Source organism: Pinus tabuliformis, chromosome 9 (genome assembly GCF_031772625.1).
Source record: "Pinus tabuliformis cultivar Carrire ecotype Pingquan chromosome 9, CPIR1, whole genome shotgun sequence".
Classification (NCBI taxonomy): domain Eukaryota; kingdom Viridiplantae; phylum Streptophyta; class Pinopsida; order Pinales; family Pinaceae; genus Pinus; species Pinus tabuliformis.
The window spans coordinates 1,718,385,017-1,718,408,460 of record NC_142307.1 but is presented as its reverse complement, the minus strand read 5'-3'; the positions used below and the strand labels follow the sequence as shown (position 1 = coordinate 1,718,408,460).

Below are 23,444 nucleotides of genomic sequence, written 5' to 3'. Positions count from 1 at the left end.
TCAAGGGTGGAGATATAATCTCTCATTGACCCTCTTAAGTCACTTAGATTTTAATATTCAAAAAGTCACTTTATCTGCTCATCAACTTTTTCATTTATTAAACTAAAAAGTCACTTTATGACTTTAATGCTCATAAAGTCATTTTAACTTTGCTTCTCATAAAGTTAAATCAAGGGGTCATGTTAGCCAATTCTTCCTAGGCAAGACCTTAGGAAACACTTGTCCTTGGTACACTTTTTCTAACAAAATAACAATTTGTCACCAAGATGCCATGAGATAACAATGGCAAAAGCCTCCTTTAATCATTGAGAGCAAGCACAAAATAGTTTCTTTCAATTTTGTTCAAATTTAGTTTTCGTTTACTTGAGTTTGTTTTAATTTTAGTGTTATTATAATTAGATTTTATACAGATTTAATTTTTTTAATTAATTTATATTTTAGCATCTATTTCAGATTTTGTATCTTATTATTAGATTAAGTTTTATAAATCTTCACAAATATTATTTGGTTTAAAAATAGTTTATTGTTTGGATTGCCGATTGGACATGGAAGATTTGAGGCCAAAGATCAAGGAGAAAAACAAACTTACATGGTTATAAAAGCCACATTAGTATAGGCTTAAAGGGGAGGGGGTGAACCAACAGAAAGAAAGTTTGAGCTATCGTTAAGTATTCTTTTGAAGATACAGTAGCTTGGGTCAGAAATATGGAGATGACAAGTTGTGCATCATTCTCAAGTTGATTTTTGAAGGACTAAAGACCTTAGGAGAAGGGATTAGTAAAAGGAATTAGGCTTGTGTACTATTATCCTACTTATTCCTATTGTTAATGTTTTCCTTAGCTGGAAAATTCAATATTGAGTTTTGTACACTGTTCTCTAAACTTAATAAAGGATTTGACGGCTAATGACTGGTGAAAAGACATTTTCTGTAATTGTGTGTGGATTTTTCTAGCATTTTGTTGTGAATGTGTTATCCTTTCAATTCTTAGATAATAAACTATTTTGAATTCTCGAACTGAATTATCTTTCTTCTTTTCACTAGTTATATATAGATGTCGAAATGTTAATTTAGTCTTCTCCAAGTGATGTTATACATTGTACTTAACAAATTGGTTAAGCAGTGAACTATTTCTTGTTATAAACTATTTATCTTCCTCTCAACATCTTTTAGTTAAAAGTGTTTCCTCTTCGAACTGAAATATATGAACTGCTTCTTTATCCCAATTGGCATAGTTAGATATAGCATAAAAGGTAGATTTAGTTACATTAGTTAGTTTTATTATTGTAATTAGATGAAATTGCATTACATTTAGAAAGGCATTATTGAATTGAAGTCTCCTCTAAAGGAGCATTTCATTCAGTGGCAATCGAGCCCACATACCGGTGGACGTCAACATACCAAACGAATAAAGGTCTAATTGGGGTGTCGATTTTTGAATTTTCGACAAGGTACAGACTAGAAAACACTTTTTTCATCTGATAATTACTACCTAATGATCTTCAATCAATTTATCTCATGCCTCTGATATCATTGAGCAATTATACACAAAGGGTATCAACAATAAATGCAGCAGAAACATTAAAGATCATAGAAAGACAGCCATGCACAATAGAGACAATATTTTTACCGCAGGAAACCCAACCTTGTGAGAAAACCCAACAACCTTTCTTTAGGAGAAATTGTTTCTCAGCAAGGTTTATAAATCCAATTTGTCTAGAAATTTGTGACAAAATCCAAGTCAAAAGTACCAATCAAACCTGGTCAAACTCCAGAAAATCAACACTAGTCAAACAGTAAATTTTTGGCCCTGCGGCCTACAGCTGCCTAACACCTTCGGTCAACCCCTCAAACAGCTGCCTCGGTCCTCCTTTCAACCACAAAAACTCATCCTTCTTTGCTTGTTACTTGAGGATCCTTGTTGCTCTTTCTTGGCTCTCCACAAACTTTATCATTTGTTGCAACTTGTTATTTTCTCCACACAAGAATATTCCTTCTTGCTCTTTGTTCACAAGGAAAATGAAATGTCACATCATCTATATATACTAGTTGAATGGGGGTAAAATTATCCAAGGGATAGATCCTTTCATGTGCTGGGCCGACTTGTCTTCCCAAGCCGACTTGGTGCCCCAAAAATATTTTTATATTTTAATTCTTCATAACTCATCAAGGCCGACCTAGGAATGTGGGAATACCTCCCGATGCTACACAAAAATCAACACTCCCTCTTAGGGAGGGAGGTATTCTCCTCAAATGCACATGAGCTTGCTATGTTGATGCATGTCTATAGATTACTCCTTGGAGTAGGCAAAGTGACTCTTCACATGCATGTCCATAGATCACTACATCCTGGAGTAGGCAATGTGAGTATCCTAGGCCATTTACCACTGGCCAAATCAACCAAATCAGCATGGCCTAGCCAATTTCCTTTATGGTTCCTCAGGTAAATATATCGATCTCCTCTGGTCAAATCAATATGACTCAGCAAAAGTCCTTCATGGCATCTCGGGAGAGGATCTTCACCAGGACCATTCACCCTTGGCCAAATCAACATCGCCCAGCGAAAGTCCTTTATGGCTTCTTAGGTGAATTTCATCTATATCCTCTGGTCAAATCAGCATGACCTAGCCAAAGTCCATGGCTACTCTAATGAATGTATCCAACTCCCCTAGTCAAATCAGCATGACATAGCCAAGTTCATTTGGCTTCTCACAAGATGGTCTACCCGACCCTATAAAGACATCAACACTCCCTCTCAATGAGGGAGACATTTTGTGTGAAAATTCCTGCACTACAATCCCCACTTCAGCAAATTGATGTTACTTCTCCTACTTTATTAAATCATACAAGTTATTCATTGTCTTCTACGGTAAATTTCGAAGTAAATACATCTGCAGCCTTCGCTTAATTAATATATTTGCGGAAACAAAATACTAAGCAAGAAGGAATAACGCAACACATAGGACACAGTTATTTTTGGACAAATAGTCCTCGGAAAAACCCAATGTGAGAAAACCGATGCAGCAGCTATGAGGGTTTATTATTATTAAGCAGTAGCAAATTCTGAATACATCATTGAATGCCTCACAGGGTTATTCAGTTATAGAGAGAAATACTAGTCGAAGCTTTGTTAGTTTACCTCACACGATCACTGAGAAAAAGTCTCGATTGTTCTAGTTGCTGGATGAGGTGCCCCTGGCAGGCTCTATGTTATCACTGCACTCCCTCTACGATGTCCCAATGTCAACCCTCTCAGGCACAGTGTCACCCAATTGGGGAATCGATCAATAGCCCAGAGTCACTGCCCTCAGCCTCCTGGTCTCACACGCCCACTTCCGGCTACTGAAACTGACCATCTGCTCTGACTTTCGGCTTTCTCTCTTTCCCTCTGCACTGCTTCTATGTGGCCCTTCTGGCCTTCCGTCAAGGCTACTAGATCACTTTCTCCCTCTCTCTCTTGATGATTCTCTGACTGAGAATCTCACTCTCTCCAAAAGCTATCCCTGCCCCTCTACTGCAAGAAATCACCTCAATCGATATTCCTCCTGAGAAATTCTCACTTCAGAAAATCGATTTCCTCAATCTCTCTGTGTCTTTTCCAAATGACCCTCAAGCCCCTTCTTATATCTCTTCCTGTTGGACAACCAACGACCTAGATTAAAACATAATCAAAGGCTCAGATCGATTTGACTTGATCCATGGCTTTTTCTAGAAGTTTCACCCCTAATTAGATTAATACCCATTAATATTTTAATTTTCCTAAGTTTAGACCTAGGAACCCCATTAAAAATATTAATTATTTTAATCAAATCACTTCTGGGTGGAATTTCCCAAAACGCTTTCTGCTTTCTTTGGAATAACTGTAACCAAGCCTCCTAGGAAAATTTGAGGGTTTAGAGGACATACAATGCTACCCCAAATCAACACTCCCTCTTAGCGACGAACGTGCTCTAGCAATACACTGCCTCTCTACATATTGCTCTGACTCTGAAGCATCATCTCTGCATTGATAATGTTTGACGTATTGTGCACCAAACACAGTGTTGCTGCTGCCACTATACTGTTGCCTTTGACCCTACCACTGCCAATGCTACATCTATACTGCAGCTCCCTCTCAAACGTTGCATCTTCTATGCTGCTAGCACTGCCACTACTAACATTGCACCCGTATTGCAACTCAATTACTGAGAGAAGCAACTGAAAACACCCAAAACTAGACAAGTATCCAGTGGTTACACCTTGGTGTTGACATCTTGACTGTTTCTAGTCCCACTCTGCCTCTGAAGCCACTAAACTGTTGAAGCTTTGCACTGTGCCTCCTCGCTCTACTACCTATCTGCTCTATGTTGATCATTCTTTGGCTCTCCTAGCCACTGCATCTATCGAATCAACACTCCATGGCACCAACTGAAGCTCCACCAGCCCGCTACTCCTAATCATGGGCTCCCGTAGCAAAGTGACCATCCAAGACATGGGCTCCTCAAGGATCCAACCCATCTGCAGTCCTCTTGACTCAGCTCTATATCAACCCACCTCTCTCCAGAGGTATCTCTGTTGGCATGGAAACTCCTCCTCATCGATCTTCGCGACTGCAACCTTCAGATCATGCTTCTCATCCTTGTCCTTTTTCTTCAATGGACACTGGGATGCATAGTGGCCCATCTCGCCTCATCTGAAGCACTTCACCTTGGAGACATCCTTCTTTCGTCCTTGTTGCCCCAGCTGTCCCTTCGATGCAAGGGTTGCGTTATCCTCTTCCTCCACTTTGGGCTTCAACCCACTGTTGTTGTTGCTCCCATCAAGTTTTACCTTGAGAAGGTCTCTCCTCATCTCTTCTTGTTTCAGAGCTGCCCACATCTCGTCCCAATTTGGCAACACTACCCTGCCCAGGATACTCTGGACAAAGATCTGCCAATCATCTAAGACGGAGTTTAGAGCCAATCTCACTAACTCCGAGCCTTGAGGAGTGTGTCCCACAGCTGACAACTCATCACAAGTATCCCAACTTCGTAAGGAACGGATCCACTCGCTCTCCCTTCTGCATCTGAGCAAATCTCAGCTTCTGCTATATGTACATCTTACGTTGCTTAGAAGTCCCCTGATATAATGTGGCCAAGGCATCCCACATTTCCTTAGCTGTCCCTTTGTTGGCAACGTGGCATACCACGTGATCCTTAACCCCGTCCAGGATCATCCTCTTTGCCTTGGCCATCTCAACTGCGTAACTTTTCAACGGATCTGCGTCCGCAACTTCAGCACCACATTATCAACATACATCTTGAGGGCATGCTCATCAAGCAGGAAGGTCATCCTAGCCTTCCCGATGGCATAGTTGGAAGCCTCGTCCAACCTGTCATGATCCCTCAAGCCACTAGTTTCCATCTCTTTCGAAAATTGTCGAACAACTCCCTCTTTCTCCCTACTACGTAGCTCCTGGGTTGACTTATGCACTCCCTGATGCGGCTTGGTAAGTTGTTGCTCCTCTGCTACTCAGCAATCAAGAAATGTTGATTTCCTCGGCAAGAAATCACCGAGGAAGTATTCCCCCACTATTCTCTGTTGCTTCTTTTTTCTAACGTCTTTTTAGCTCGACTAAGCTGCCTAATAAAAAAATCTGTGTACACTAGTTGCTCTTCACGTTGAAGCTCAGCGTTGTCTCCTCTGCCACTACAAAAATCAAACTGGAAGCTCTTTCTCTCCATCAAATCACTCAGAGAGAGACTCCCTTGGATTTTCAACCCTCTTGCAGGAACTGTGCAAACCCCCTGGGGTTTTTCGACTGGATGTGTCCTATAGCTTTTCGATTTCCCCTTCTGCTCAGCACTGGGATTTTTGGTTCTACTCCTCTTGCTTCTCCTGCACTAGCTGTGATACCATGTGAAAATTCCTACACTGGAATCCCTACTGCAGCAAACTGATGTTACTTCTCCTACTTGATTAAATCATACAACATATTTATTGTCTTCTACGGTAAATTTCGAAGTAAATACATTTGCAGCCTTCACTTAATTAATATATTTGCAAAATCAAATTATTGGGCAAGAAGGAATAATGCAACACATAGGACACAGTTATTTTTGGACAAGTAGTCCCCGGAAAAACCCAACGCGGGAAAACCAGTGCAGCAGCTCTGAGGGTTTATTATTATTAAGCAGTAGCAAATTCTGAATACATCACTCAATACCTCACAGGGTTATTCAGTTACAGAGAGAAACACTGGTAGAAGCTTTGTGAGTTTACCTCACACAATCACTGAGAAAAAGTCTCGATTGTTCGAGTTGTTGGATGAGTGCCCCTGGCAGGCTCTGCACTGCCTCTACGATGTCCGAGCGTCAACCCTCTCAGGCACAGCATCACCCAACTAGAGAATTGATCAGTAGCCCAAAGTCACTGCTCTCAACCTCTCGATCTCACACCCCAGCTTCCGACTGCTGAAACTAACCCTCTGCTCTAACTTTCGACTTCCTCTCTCTCCCTCCACATTGCTCCTCCATGGCCCCTCTGACCCTACGTCAGCCTCTGCGTCAAGGCTATTGTATTACTTTCTGCATCTCTCTATTAATGATTCTCCGGTTGAGAATCTCACTTTCTGTTGGGTCCCTATAATACTAGTGATTACCCCATTACTATTGTAGTTATACCCCTTATTTATATTGTTGTGCCCCTATTACCCCCATATTGTTATTTCTGTGCCCCATAGAATCCCTCTATTGTTATTTTTGTGGCTTTATATTATTATTGTTAGGTCGGCTGGATTATATTGTGACTCCTTAGACTCCTATATATAGAAAGGAGGTTGTCATTTGTATCATCCAAGAATTGTTCATTTATGTAATGTAAAGGAGGTTGCCCCCTCGAAGAGGCTGAATTCTAAGGCGTGGATCTCTCTTTTCTATCTTTTTGTGAGCTGGTTTCATAACATTTGGTATCAGAGCTTTGGATTCTAGGGTTTCGCTGCTCCAAACAGGTCATCGTGGCATTTTCGCTATAACTTTTTTTCTGTGACGTTTCAGAAGTCGCAAAAAAAAACCCATTTGAGAATAATTGGCACTGAACCTTGGGTCCGAATTTCAGAGCTTTTCGCGCGATATTTTCGGAGATATGATCTGAGGAAGTTTGCCTTTTTGCAGACTCCTGAATTACATTCAAAACAGGTGACCTGGGGAAAATCGTCATAACTCTCTCTCTGAGGATCGGATTGAAATTTCGTAAAAAGGTACAGAAAGAGGACGGACTGTAGTTTCTTGTATGTGGGTTTCAGATTCAAAGGTTGAAACAGTGACTCGTGGCACGTCGTACAAGTTCGCTCTACTGAACTAGTCTAAAAGCAAGTCACTGTGGGAGATTTCACATAACTCTTCCTTGGAGAATCCAATTGGGCTCAGACTTGTGGCATTGGAAAGAGGACGCAGAAGGCTACTACAGATTGCAACTTCAGAATTGGATGATCTGAAATTACAGAGATACATCAGATTCAATATCAGGCTTCTATAAAGTGAAAAAAGGTGTGTAGTTTTTTTTTTTTTATTTTTGTGTAAGCTTGGTTTAACGGAATTCAAAGGGCATAGTAAAGCATTATTATCGGTAACTGATGCCCCGAGGAAAGAAAATGCAAACACCTAGTAAGGAACCTGAAAGCTCTAGCATGACTCATGAAGAAGAGGAAGAAATGCTACATGATATATCAAAATTACAAGAACAAGTGCAACAAATGTCACGCTCACAAAAGCTAACAGAAGCTAAGATAAATGGCGTGGAATCTAAGATAAATGGTGTGGAATCTAAGATAAATGGCGTGGAATTTAAGATAAAGGGCATGGAAGCTAAGATGGATGATTTGAAGACAGATTTGAAGACAAACATGGCAGATTTGAAGACAGATTTGAAGACAAACATGGCAGATTTGAAGACAGATTTGAAGACAGACATGGCAGATTTGAAGACAGATTTGACAAATTTTCTACAAGAAATACTTACTAATGGTGAAAAGGTAGTAAAGGAAACTCATGATGAGAACAAAAGAAATGTTAATCATGATTCCATAGACTCTAATGTTGGATCGAAGACTCACCATGTTCCAAAAATCGATATGAGGAAGTTTGATGGCAAGGATCCCGCCACATGGATATTACAGATGGAGCAATTCTTCGATCTCAATAATGTGCAAAACACACAAAAGGTACGTATGGCAACTTTATATTTGGAACCAAATCAGTTTGTATGGTATCAATGGCTTTGTTCTCGTAAACAATTTATCACTTGGGCAATTTTTACGGAAGAATTGATAGCACATTATGAGGATACAAAAAGCAACACTTTTTTTAGCCAATTGATAAGTCTCAAACAAAAGGGTTCAATAATGGAGCACATTGAGGAGTTCCAAAAATTGAACATAAGGGTAAAAGATATTCCAGAGGAGCATAGGATTGATGTGTTCATAGGGTCTTTAAAGGATAATATCCAACATGATGTGCGCCTTTGGGAACCTGATTCATTAGAGAAGGCATTCAGGTTAGCAAGAAAAATGGAAAGCAAAATTATGGCAACTAGGAAGCATACCATTCACAACTATAAAGACGGAAGTGTTGTTGCCCATAGTCTTCCACAACCTACAAGGTTGACACCACAACAATTGGAAGAAAAAAGAGCAAAAGGGCTTTGTTACAATTGTGATAGCAAATACACAAAAGGTCATAAGTGTGCTGAGAAGAAATTATTCTACATAGATTGTGAAGAGGAAGAAGAAAAGGAGCAAGAAAGGTCAAAAGAAGAGGATATATTCCAGGAACAAAGCCTAGATGAAGAACAAATAAATCCGACCATATCTTGTAATGCATTGGCGGGAATTACCACTCCTCAAACCATCAAGATAGAAGGACAAATCAAGAAGAAAAAGGTAATAGTGTTGATTGATTCAGGAAGCACCCACAATTTTATTCATTGTAGGGTAGCAAAAGAATTGAATTGCTTCCTATATCCAGCACCAGAGTGTCAAGTGATGATTGCAAATGGAGGAACAATAAATTGTTCTGGAAAGTGCCATAATATCAAGCTATCCATGGGAGAATATGTATTGACTAGCCCAATGCTTTCCATTCCAATGGGAGGTGCTGATGTTGTACTAGGAGTCCAATGGCTACAATCCTTGGGTACAATAGCTTTTAATTTTCAAGAACTTTTCATGAAATTTTCTGTGGAAGGAAAGGAAGTTGAATTAAGGGGTATTGCAGGGAAACCAGGAAAGATAATCAGCTCTAATGGCATGACAAAGCTTCTAAAAAAGGAGCAAAGAGGTGTAATTGCACAATTATGTTCGCTAGATGTTTCCACATTGGAATCATCTATTTCTCCAGATCTCCAAAAAGTCCTGGACAATCATTCCAAGGTATTTGAGACTCCCAAAGGTCTCCCACCTATGCGTGATCATGATCATGCTATTCATCTGATTCCAGGAAGTGTTCCTCCAAACATCAGGCCGTACAGATATCCCTATGTCCAAAAAAGTGAAATTGAACGTATGGTTGCAGAAATGCTAGAGGCTGGTATAATTCAACCGAGTCAAAGTTCTTTCTCAGCTCCAGTAGTATTGGTGCACAAGAAGGATGGATCATGGCGCATGTGTCCAGATTATAGGGAGCTCAACAAGCTCACTATTAAAGATAAGTTCCCCATTCCTGTTATTGATGAATTACTGGATGAATTGCATGGATCAATTTACTTCACCAAGTTGGATCTTCGTTCGGGATATCATCAAATCAGAATGAAGATTGAAGACATTCCGAAAACGGCATTTAGAACTCATGAGGGTCATTATGAATTTTTGGTCATGCCTTTTGGCCTTACCAATGCACCTTCAACATTTCAAGGTTTGATGAATTCAATTTTCAAACCATTCCTTAGAAAATTTGTGTTAGTATTTTTTGATGATATACTAATCTACAGCAAGTCTTGGAAGGATCATGTTGAACATGTTGACAGGGTGCTACAACTATTGGAGGAGAAACAATTATATGCAAAAAGATCCAAATGTTTCTTTGGAGTCCAGGAGGTGGAATATTTGGGTCATATTGTATCTCATGAAGGAGTTAAGGTAGACCCTAGCAAAATTAAAGCCATTAAGGAATGGAAAATCCCCACATCCATAAAGCATCTGCGAGGATTTCTTGGGTTGACAGGGTATTATCGCAAGTTTGTTAAGAATTATGGGAGAATAGCAGCACCTCTAACAACATTATTGAAGAAAGATTCATTTTCATGGACTCCGGAAGCAACAAAGGCCTTTGAACATCTTAAAGAGGCAATGTGCCAAGCACCGGTCTTAGCTACACCGGACTTCACAAAAACCTTTATTGTGGAATGTGATGCTTCAGGAAATGGAATTGGTGCTGTTCTAATGCAAGATGAAAGACCCATTGCTTTTGAAAGTCGTCCAATCAAGGGAAAGTTTTTAAGCAAAGCTATTTATGAGAAGGAAATGTTGGCAATACTCCATGCACTTAAGAAATGGCGACCCTACCTAATGGGAAGACACTTCAAGGTAAAAACGGATCATGATAGCCTTAAATACTTTTTAGAACAAAGATTATCCTCTGAAGAGCAACAAAAGTGGGTCACAAAGATGTTGGGTTATGACTTTGAAATCATCTACAAAAAAGGGAAGCAAAATGTGGTGGCAGATGCACTCTCAAGAAAGGATGAGGATGTGGAAGCATTGTTGTGTGCCATTTCTATTATCCAACCAGATTGGATAAACGAAGCAAGGGAGGAATGGAAGAATGACGAAGAAGTGTGGGCACTTATTCGAAAGCTACAACAAGATTCCAGTACTTCTGATACATTTAGCTGGCAAAATGATTCGTTATGGTACAAAGATCGCTTATACCTCTGTAAGAATTCCCAGCTAAAACAAAAGATTCTTATGGAATTGCACACTTCTCCCTTAGGAGGGCACTCAGGATTTTTAAAAACTTACCACAGGGTTAAGAAGGAATTTTTTTGGGATGGCCTTAAATCAGATATTCAAAAGTTTGTGGCGGAATGTTTGGTTTGCCAACAAAATAAAGTTGAAACAATTAAGACACCAGGTCTATTACAACCTTTATCCATTCCAAGCCAACGTTGGGAGGAGGTTTCAATGGATTTTATCACAGGTTTACCCAAGTCTGAGGGAAAGAGTGTCATCATGGTGGTAGTTGACAGACTTACCAAGTATGCACACTTTTGTGCATTATCACATCCATTTAAAGCCAGTACAGTTTCTACTGCATTTATGGAAACAGTTCAAAAGCTACATGGAAACCCAAAGATTATTGTAAGTGACAGAGATCCCATTTTCACTGGAAATTTTTGGACAGAATTATTTTCTTGTCTTGGTACTCAGTTAGCTCATAGCTCATCTTATCATCCTCAATCTGATGGGCAAACTGAGATAGTAAACAAATGTTTGGAAGGATATCTTCGTTGCTTTGTATCTGATAAACAGACACAATGGGTCAAATGGTTGCCTCTGGCTGAATGGTGGTATAACACTTCCTTCCATACAGCAACAAAAATGACCCCATTTATGGCACTTTATGGGTATCAACCACCATCCATCACATCATATTTAAGAGAAAATTCTAAGGTTCAGGCAGTGGAACATCACATCGAACATCAACAACAAGTCCTCCAACTCTTAAAGGATAACCTCGTGTTGGCACAAAATAGAATGAAACAACAGGCAGATCAACATCGCAGTGAAAGAAGTTTTGATGTAGGTGATTGGGTATTCCTACGGCTACAACCATATAAGCAAATGTCCCTAAAGCAAGCTAAGAAGGATAATAAATTATCACCAAAGTATTATGGTCCGTACAAGGTGTTGCAAAAGATTGGTACTATGGCATACAAATTGGAGCTTCCTGCAGCTTCTCGATTGCACCCAGTTTTCCATGTTTCATGTTTAAAGAAGGTTATAGGTGACAAGCTCCCAATTCAAACAATATTGCCAGAACTTGACGAGGAAGGAAAAATTATATTGGAACCGGAAGCAGTCACAGAAACAAGAACTCGACAGCTACGAAATCGATCAATTTCAGAGTATCTTATCAAGTGGAAGAACTTATCCGCTGAAGATTCCACATGGGAGGATGAGAATTTTATGCAGAAGTATCCAGAACTACTCAAGCGTTGAGGACAATTTTTTGAAAAAGGGCCACAAAAACCGGTAACCGGTCTAACCGGCCGGTTAGAGGCCTGGCCGGTCCGAACCGGCCTAAAAACCGGGTTAGATGCCTCATGTGACCGAAATCTGGCCCTAACCGGTCAAAACCGGCCGGTTTAGGGCGGAACCGGCCGGTTTGTAGCAAACCGGCCGGTTCCGTCCTAAACCGGCCGGTTTATGGACAGCCCACCGAATTATGACAAAAAGCACTGTGGTTTTGTGGTTTAGGGGTTTTGGGGGTGAGGGAAAGGTATTTTCCCTCCAAAAGCACCCTCACACTTGCTATAAGAGACCCCTCTCACTCTCATTTGTCTCACACAACTGATTTGGAGTGTTTGTGAGCTTGGAGAGTGTGGAGTTTTTGCTGAAGTAGTCATCTTGGAGTTGGAGTTGGAGTTGGAGCTATTTTGGAGATAGTGTGTAGCTGTCAGTGGAGTTGCCATCTTCAAGAGGAGGCTAAGGGAGCTAGTTAGCATTTCCAGGTAAGGATTTGCACTTGATAATTCCTCATTTGAGTCTGCTGTCCATGAATTTTTTTTTTGTGTTATAAACTTCTCACTTCTATGATCTACCATCCAGGGAGTCATCATGCCTCCAAAAGCCGAAGATACTGCATGGGCTCATTGTGATATGATTGATGGCAAAATGATCTGCAAATATTGCCAAAAATCCATTCAAGGAGGGGGTATTAACAGGTTCAAGCAACACTTGGCTGGGATAGGAGGCCATGTAAAGCCATGTGGAGCACCAAATGAAATAATAGGGCATATTAGGGCAGAATACCTTCAGAAGTTTGAGACTCAAGTCACTGAACCAATAGAGAAGTTTGTGGCTACACAGTTTGGGAGTCGAGACTCAACCAACTGAGTTTGATCATGATGACTGAGACTCATGAGAAGTTTCAACTTCAAGTGATAATGTTGATCACTATTATAGTATTACTATTATCATATATGTAGAGTCTAGATTGAAGTCTTGTAGTAGGCCACTGGCCCCATAGTTTGTAGGCTTTATTTTTGCACTCTAGTGGCCATTTAGAGCCTCATTGCTTATGTATTTTGTCGATGATATGTATTGCACTCGGTGTCATTTTGATATATTCACCTTTAAGGCTTTACATGGTATATCAATGAACAATCTTTGCATATTTTGTCTCTATTGGCTTGGAATCATGGTTTTAAATCTTAAAAATAGTTTTTTTCATTAAAAAATAATTATTTAATGTATTTTTCTAAAACCGGTTCGTTTAGACCAAACCAGTCCCGGTTAGACCGGTTCCGGTCGGTAAACCGGTTCATTAGGTGGACCGGTCCGGTCACCGGTTCCAGTTTTAAAAACTATGCGTTGAGGACAACACTTTTTTTGAAGGAGAGGGGCATGTTGGGTCCCTATAATACTAGTGATTACCCCATTACTATTGTAGTTATACCCCCTATTTATATTGTTGTGCCCCTATTACCCCCATATTGTTATTTCTGTGCCCCATAGAATCCCTCTATTGTTATTTTTGTGGATTTATATTATTATTGTTAGGTCGGCTGGATTATATTGTGACTCCTTAGACTCCTATATATAGAAAGGAGGTTTTGTCATTTGTATCATCCAAGAATTGTTCATTTATGTAATGTAAAGGAGGTTGCCCCCTCGAAGAGGCTGAATTCTAAGGCGTGGATCTCTCTTTTCTATCTTTTTGTGAGCTGGTTTCATAACACTTTCTCTCTGGAAGCTATCCCTGCCCCTCTACTGCAAGAAATCACCTGAGTCGATTTTCCTCCTAACAACTTCTCACTTCAGAAAATCGATTTCCTCAATCTCTCTATGTGTTTTCCAAATGACCCTCAAGCCCCTTCTTATATCTTCCTGTTGGACAACCAATGGCCTACATTAAAACATAATCAAAGGCTCAGATTGATTTGACTTGATCCATGGCTTTTTCTAGAAGTTTCACCCCAGTTTAGATTAATACCCATTAATAATTTAATTTTCCTAAGTTTAGACTTCTCACACTAGAATCCCTACTGCAGCAAATTGATGTTACTTCTCCTACTTGATTAAATCATACAAGTTATCTACAGTCTTCTACAGTAAATTTCGAAGTAAATACCTCTGCAGCCTTCACTTAATTAATATATTTGCAGAAACAAAATATTGAGCAAGAAAGAATAATGCAACACATAGGACATCGTTATTTTTGGAGAGCAGCTCTGAGTGTTTATTATTATGTAGGAGAAAATTCTGAGTACAAATCTGGGATGCTCAACTAGCAATCCTTTACAAAGAAAATACTGGACAAAAGACTGGTGAAATTATCTCACCCTGTCACTAGAGAATCAGTGGTTGATCCTACAGCTCTAGAGGCTCTGCATCACCCTCTGCATGGCATCTGCACAGAACTACATCACCCTGGGTAACTCCTGTGTTACCCCTCTGGGTATTACGCTGCCTCTCTGCTCTAGATCCTCTTTTGGCTGAGAAATCAACTTTCCTGCTCCCAAACTCACACCCTGGCTTCCAGCAACTGAACTTTGAATTCCCTCAGCAGAAACTTGACTTCCCCTCATTGACTGCACTGCCTCTGCGTCAACACTACGCAAGCGAGCATCAGCTTTCCTCTAGACGTCTTTTGTCCTCTCTGCCTTGTACTCTCCAGAAATTCCTTCTCTCGGATTCTCACTACCCCTCTACTGCAAGATTTTTTCAATTGATTTTTCCTCCTCAAAACTTCTCACTTCAGAAAAACAATTTCCTCAATCTCTCTGTGTGTTTTCCAAATGACCCTCAAGCCCCTTCTTATATCTTCATGTTGGACAACCAACGGCCTAGATTAAAACATCATCAAAGGCTCAGATCGTTTTGGCTTAATCCGGGACTTTTTCTAGAAGTTTCACCCCTTATTAGATTAATACTGATTAATATTTTAATTTCCTAAGTTTAGACTTAGGAACCCCATTAAAAATATTAATTATTTTAATAAAATCACTTCAAGGTGGAATTCTCCAACACACTTTCTAGGTTCTTTGGATTACCTGTGCCCAAGCCTCCTTGCAAAATTTTAGACTTAGAGCACATCCGATGCTACCCCAAATCAACAATTTGTATGACACCAAGCTTGTCTCTAAAGTATACAAACTTTGCTCTAGACAAAGGCTTGATCAAAGAGTCCTGCAAGAAGCTTTCGAAGCCACACTGCTTCACAACTTGCGACATTAGTTGTGATATACTCTACCTCTATTGTATTGAGCGCAACATAGGTCTGCTTCCCCCCGCTAAACCAGGAAATCATAGCCAATCCCAAGCTAAAGCAACACCCGAAGGTGCCTTTTGCTCCTTTGCACTCCTGGCCCAAACTAAATTAGCATATCCCTGCAGCCTCACTTCATCACTTGATACATATCCCAAACCATATCCAACTGCACCACCTAAGTGCCTCAACATATGCTTTGTTGCATGCCTTCGCTCAACCATAAGCTAGTTAGCTTCGTTCACTAGATCCATCACCACAACTTCTTCCTGGTCACCCTGATTGGGTGATGACACTAAAGCAAATCCTCATGTGGCAATCCTAGTTGCTCCCTTTGTCAGAGAAACAAACCCTCCTACCATTGTTGCTCCCTCTATCGCTGAAGCATATTCAGTTGTCTAGCATGGTCCCTTCATAGAAGGCAAACAACTCCTAGACATGACTTGTCTCTGAGCATCTTGCCAAGCAGTCTCAACCCATGACATCTTCTTGCAAGGCTGCTCCTTCCACTCTGCTTGATTGTCTGCTCCCTCTGAACTGAAAGCTCTTTTGGTCATCTGGCAGAATCCTAGATGTTTATACAATCCTCCCTCTTGAACATCAATCATTCATGGTCATTCTATGCTCAAGCCCAAGAACCTGGCCACCTAGGGACTGGAGCAAAAAAAGTCCTCGTAGTCCACTCCTCTTTCTGGGAGATCCCTGTTGACACAAAAAACGCTTGTACTGCCATATGTTGCATCAATTATTGCGTTGGCAGTATCCATTATGGACCTATTCTTCCTTTCTACAAACTCCATTTAAGAGGCCATGGATGAAAAATTATAACCAAACAAAGAATACAAGCACAAGACGCTGACCAAAATAAAATAATAATAATAATAATAATCAAGAGAGAGAAATATAACTGGAAGTACTTATCTCTTGATTTAGGAAGAAACTGTTGAGGATTGTCAACTTCCATTCTGACAAATATGTGACTTTTATTGCGTTGGACACCCATCGGCATCATCAGCAGCAGTGATTATTGATGCATGCTTCTTTCTCTTCCTTTTCTTCTCAAAACGCTGGGAGGCATAGTGTCCAAAATTATGCCAAATGGGGCACTTGACTTTGACATATCTTTTTTCTTCTTCTCCTTGGGCACCCATGCCTAAGGTGGTTGTCCTAATAATCTATAGTCCCCCTTCTCACTCAGATAGGTGAGAGAATCTTGAAAACATGTCATGTGTCTAGAAGCACCATTGTCCACCAACCAAATATCACTATTCGTAATGGAATCTGAAAGAGAAAAAACAAGGACTTTCCCCTTAGAACCCTCTGACTCTATAATAACTTCCTCCTGAATATTTGTAACACCATCCAACCTGTCTTCCATTCTGAGACTTGACACTATTTGGAAAGAGATCTAAAATCTAGTCAACTATTGAACACATTGTCTCTTAGGCTGACTTCAATGGTTGCTCTTTCAACAAAGCTTCGATACCATGTTGAATTGTCTACAAGGTACACAACAGAAAACATTTTTTTGATCTGATAATTACTACATAATGATCTTCAATCAATTTATCGTGTACCATGGATATCATTAAGAAATTATACACATAAAATATCAACAGTAAATGCAGCAGAAACAGTGAAGATCGTCCAATCTTGGGAGGCGCTGCGCTGTGTGTTGTTGAGCAGCAAACAGTGAGCAGTGTGAAAGCAGAGAGTTTTTTACGCAGCAGAAGTATTGAGCAGCAAGCAAGCAACAACAAATGCATTCAAACATGACAAAGAAACCAGAAATTTCAGAACATGTGGAGACAAATGATTTAGGACAAGTGAAAATTGCATCATCCGCCAAAGCTGGGAAGTGGGTTTGGGTCAATGCCAAACAATATCGGGGCATTTTAAAACGAAGAATAGCTCGTCTAAAATGGGAGCAAACAAGGAAGAAACTCCCTCGCAAAAAGCACCCAAACAAGTCTCCCCCACAAGCACGTGGCAACAAAAATCCCAAAGGAAAAACCATTGATGATTTTGCCTTATATAGTCCCACATCCACACCTCTCACCTGGTCATCTGATCTTTATGTGAAAGAATTGTTAAATGCAAAACAAAGGTTGGAGGTTTTAGAAGCTAAAGGGCAGGAAAGAGATCATAAAATTCATATAATAATGGCTGAGAACAAGGTGTTAGCAGAAAGCAATAAAATTTTAGAAGAACAAGTGGCATTGCTACAGGAAGCTCTCCTGATAGGGAAGACAGAATGGCAACGCATGAAGGTGGATGTGCAAAATGTAAAGAAATCTGTAGTGGAAAGTACAGAGGTGGTGAATGTGAAATCATCCCAGGATAAAGGGAAAATGATTGTCCAAATCAACAGCCATGAAGAGAACGCAAGAGAAGAAATGAAAGAAGATTCCACCAAAGTTTCCAAAACTTGGGCTCAAGTTATTAGTAATTCTGCTAATAAGGTTGACAACATGCAAGATAGTGAAGGCAAGGAAAGACAAAATAGGGCAGCAAACATAATTATTAAAGGGGTGAAAGACTATGGAAAAAATGAATGTACTCTTGACCTTGCAAGAGACTTCTTGAAAGACAAGTTGCTATGGCAAGGACAAATATACCAAGCATGGAGGGTGGGTAAGTTTAACAGGGAGAGAGCGAGGCCCATAAAAGTCATTATGCCTAGCTCACGTGATAAATATATTATTCTAAGCAAGAAGCATCTCTTGAGGGGTTCCCGTTTTTTCCTAGAAGAAGATTTAACTATAAAACAACAAGAGGAAAGAAGAGAGGAAATTTTAAAGGTTAGGGCAGCAAGAGATGAAGGAAAGAGAGCATGGATTTATAAAGGCAAAGCTGTGATAGCGCAATTTGGACCTCCTTCCAAAACAGAGCAGCAAGATGGTAATAAAGAAGAGGCAACAAACTCTTCAACAGGAAATCAGAAAGCAAGGTCAGTATGGGAAAACAGGGACAAAGACTCAAATGTGAGTCTTGCACGTCAAAATAAATAGCAATCAAGTCATACCCAGGTTTCCTTGAGCTTAGTTTGTTGGAACTGCAGAGGTTACCCATGGAGACGAGGACCTGGGTTAGGGCCTGTTGCGGAAAATAGAGACATAATTTGCCTCATAGAAACACATGAGCATGAAGGGTGCAAGACACCTTTGTTTGAAGGATACTGGAAGATGGCAGTGTGGAACAAGGCAGCAGGGAATGGCAAAGGGCACGGGGGTATCATGGTTTTAGTAAGGGAGAAAGAAGGTCGTCTCATTCAGTTAGAAAAAGAAGACTCAAATAAGCAATTCATTTGGTTCAAAATATCAGAAAATGGAAACCACATCAGAATTGCAGCATGCTATTTTGCGCCACAGGTCTCAAAAATCTACAAAGGTAGAGGGCTTGACCACAAAGATCCATTTGCAGCTTTAAAAGCGGATATTGCAACATATTCTCAGCTAGGTGAAGTCCTTATAGTGGGTGATTTCAATGCTAGGACTGCAAGTGAGCAAGCTAGCATTCTTTGTTGTAAAGATGATTGTGACCCTATTTGGCTTACAGAAGAAAGCAATCATCAGTGGGAAAGAATTTCAGAGGACAAGGGCTGCAATCTCTTTGGTGAACAATTGCTTACTCTATGTGGGGCCTTTGATTTAGTCATTTGTAATGGCTTAACTAGATGGGCAAAGTCCGGTAATTTCACTTGCAATACTTACAATGGAGCAAGTGTGGTAGATTATGTAATTTGCTCGCATGGTTTGTGTGAGAAAATGGACAAAGTTCTGGTTGGAGATCAGCTGTGGGATTTGAAATCAGATCACAAGCCAATTTATTTATGTTTCTCTTGGATTGGAAAGAAACAATTAGAGTCAAAAATTCAGCATGTCCAACAAAATCTCCCACAGGGCAGAATTCTTTTGACACCAGAAAATTGTAATACCTTCAAAATGACGTTAGAGAGGCTCTTTGAGAAGGAGAAAATTACAACTCACAGCCTTCATGGTCATGAATTAACACATTTAATTCAATGCGCACTTGCAAAGTGCAAGAGAACAAAAATTAAGAAGTCTGAAACAAATTGCTTTCCGGTTAATGCTTGGTTTGACGAGGAATGCAAAAAGGCAAGGAGAATCTGGAAAGAGTCAAACAAGGACAACATAAAGCTCAAATCTTACAAGCATTTATTAAGCAAGAAAAAGGCTGATTTCATGGTTTCAAGGAGGGAAGAACTAATCTTCCTTGGGAAAAATAATCCCAAATTATTTTGGAAGGAACTCCAACCGAAAAAGATACAAGTTGGAAATAATATTACAGCTTCTAAATGGTTTGACTATGCAAGACAACTCTATGAGCAGGTTCCCAAGGCTGACCCTCCCCCCTTGGTCAACACGGATACTAAACTCTTCACGGTACAAGAGGTAGAGATGGGTATCAAGAAGTTGGGTGTTGGAAAAGCAAAAGACTTAGCTGAACTCCAAGCAGAATATCTAAAGTGGGGCTCAAAGATCCTTGCACCTCACATTACAAAAATCTTCAACAACATCATACAACGAGGGCTCCCCACAGATTGGACAACTAGTCTGGCAATACCTCTTTTCAAGAGCGGTGACATCAATAATCCCTCCAATTATAGGACCATCATGATAAACCCTTTGTTTGCAAAGCTATTTGGAAGCATGCTAGAAAACAAAATTAGCAAGTGGGCAGAAGAAAGAAATAAACGTGCCAAAGGGCAAGCAGGTTTTAGACCTAAGCATTCAACAGTTGATCATTGCATAACTTTAAGGCACATCATTGAAAAAGTTTGGGAGAATAAGGAAGAAGTCTTTTGTTGCTTTGTTGATTTCAGAAAAGCGTTTGACTCAGTTCCTAGGGATAAACTTTGGCAAAGAATGGAGGAACTTGGGGTTCCTAAACATTTGAGAGCAGCTGTGCATAGGCTGTATGAAGAGGTGAAAGTCAAAATTAGAACTTCGGCAGGCATTTCTGAAAGTTTTAGAAGCGATATCGGGGTCAAGCAAGGTTGCCCACTGTCTCCTACCCTTTTTGGTTTATATATCGACAAGCTTGAGGAGTGGTTAAATTCGCAAGGGGGTGATGGTATCTATTTGTGCAAGTTTGTTATAAGGCTTCTTTTGTATGCAGATGACCTTATTCTGATTGCTAAATCGGCGCTTGGTTTGCAAGAGCACTTACTATCCCTTGAGCATTTTTGTAGAAGTGTGGGGATGCAAGTCAATATCAGCAAAACAAAAGTAGTGGTCTTTTCTAAGAAAAGAAAACATAACCAACATAAGTTCTACTTTGAAGGAAACATTCTGGAAGAAGTTGCGGAATACAAATACCTCGGAGTTGACTTCAACAAAAACCTAAGCTGGAATGGTTGTAGAAAGAAAAGAACTTTGGGGGGTTGGAAAGCATTTTATGCTTTTCAAAATAGGTGTAGAGAGGCAGAGTTATGGGACTGGAAGACCACTCAAACTCTTTTTGGGCTTCTAGTGATTCCAGTGATTCTATATGGTTGTGAACTGTGGGCTAGCAGTACTTCCAACATGCAGTGGAGACAAATTGAGAAAATTCAGAAGCGTTTGATCACAAACAAATTTAAGATTAAAAGTGCAGTGCCTTATGATATCTTGTTAAGTGAAACAGGGGCTGCTCCTATTGAAGCAATTGCTATGGTGCGAGTCATAAGTTATTTAAAAAAAATTGAGCAAATGGAAGAGGGTAGATGGCCTAAGGTTGTCTTTAATGATAGATTGTGCAAGAGCAAAAAAACTTGGATGCAACAAAATAACAAATGGTTTAGTAAATGGGATATTTGCTTGAACGCGTGCCCCATAAACAGCAAAGAGCTAAAAACTTTTGTTATGGAAAAGTTCCACAAACGTACTTGGGAGAAGGAGCTAGGAAGAAAAAAAAATTACTATATTGAAGTGTTTAATCCCACTCATAATCATCAACCAAAAGCATACATAGAGGCCAATATCTCTTGGAGAACCAAAATTCTTATTGCTCAGTTAAGAACTAATTCTCATCAACTCCGTTGTGAAACAGGGCGCTGGAAAAGGCCAAAGGAAGTGTGGGAGGAAAGGGTATGCATTTTTTGTTCTTCCGGAAAAGTGGAAACAGAAAAACATTTCATTTTAGAATGTGAGGCCTTCAAAGACAACAGGGAAAATTATGCAGATACGCTGGCAGCTAGCTCTTGGGATAATCTATTTAACGAGGGGTTTGTCGAGAAGACGGGAGCATTTATTGTGAAGCTTCACAAAAAAAGGGCCGAATACATCAAGCAGATGAAAAAGCAATCTGTCCCATAGGCTATCTTTAGCCTCGTGGACGTTAAAATAATTTCTTTCTTTCTTTCTTTCACAGCCATGCACAATAGAGAGTGTTTTTACCTTGGGAAACCCAATCTTGGGAGAAAACCCAACAACTTTTCTTTAAGAGAAATTATTCTTCAACAAGGTTTACAAATCCAATTTGTCTAGAAATCTATGCCAAAATCCATGTCAAAAATACTACTCAAACTTGGTCAAACTCTAGCAAATCAACATTGGTCAAACAATTAATTTTTTGGCCATGCAGCCTGTGGCTGCCTAATACCTTCGGTCAGCCCCCCAAATAGCTGCCTCGGTCCTCTTTCAACCACAAAAGCTAGACCTTCTTTGCTTGTTAACTGAGGCTCTACTAATCTTCCTTGGCTATCCACAAACTATCCTTTGTTGCGGCTTCTTGGTTACGAGCTCTCCACACAAGAATAGTCCTTCTTGCTCTACGTTGGTAAAGAAAATGAAATGACACATCATCTATATATACTAATCGAATGGGGGTAAAATTACCCAAGGTATGCACTCTTTCATGTGTTAGGCTGACTTGTCTTCCTGGGCCAACTTGGTGCCCCAAAAATAAATTTTTCTTTTAATTCTTCATAGTTCATCAAGCCGACTTAGGCATGCAGGAATACCTCCCAATCCTACACAAAAATCAACATTGATAGGGTGATGATCCCCTGTTGCAAATAGGACAATTTTGCCTATCAACATGTCTTTTATTATTAATATATTAATAATATCAGTGTTGCGAAAATCGTGATAACATCGAAAAATCGCGATTTTTTTCATTTTCCCGATAATATCACATGATTAATTCAGTGATTTTTTCATTTTGAAAAATCGGGATTAAATCCCGATTTTTTCAAAAAAAAAAAAAAAACTTGAATTTTTTTTTCAATTGTGCCGATTTTTTGACGAGGAGGAGGAAGTGACACAACCTACCCAGGCTACCCCTGTCACTAGTACAGGACGTGGTCTACCTCCTATAGCTCCTAGTTCTTCAGCTTCTAGAGTACAGCAGAGTCCACTGCCAACTCCATCAGCATCTACATCTAGAGGGAAAGCTATTGCATTTTCTCGCAAGAGAGGCAGAGGAAATCAGTAGTATTAGTTGTTTGGTTCATTTCATTGTATATGACATTATGACTCATGATATGAGATACATTATTATAATTTTTTGTTGATATTTTGAGGCTGAGTTGGGACTCAGGAGTCAGGACTGACTATTTAGGACATAATTCACTGTTATGTGTGATGTAGCACTAGAAATGATATTACACATCTTATATATTATTAGTTCTTTTATCATATTTATGTGTCAATGTATTTATTCTATGTTGTAGATGCTTTAGATATCAAAAAAATTGAAAAATAAAATAAAATTTTTGTATTTTATGATTTTTTCCCAATTATTTCCCAATTTTTTCCGATTTTTTCCCCTCGCCAAATTAATCCCAATAACGATTTTTGCAACATTGAATAATATTATTCACTACATTAACTTAATATACATGCTTTAGTGTTGCATTAATGACTTGAAGTACATTTAAACCATTTTAGGGTCTATGCCAATCCTTTACTAATAAAATGACTTCTGCTCCCTTCATTTTATTATCAAAAAGTATTTTCTCACTTCCTCTTTTATGTTCCAGGTTTCTTTGTTCATTG

The 23,444-nt window shown here is 39.7% G+C and overlaps 1 protein-coding gene across 2 annotated transcripts in view; it reads right to left on the bottom strand.

The window, feature by feature from the left end:
• LOC149155570 (stromal processing peptidase, chloroplastic-like) overlaps positions 1–23,444 on the bottom strand; it is a 308,857-nt gene that overhangs the window by 45,707 nt on the left and 239,706 nt on the right. The gene's annotated exons all lie outside the window — the stretch shown is intronic.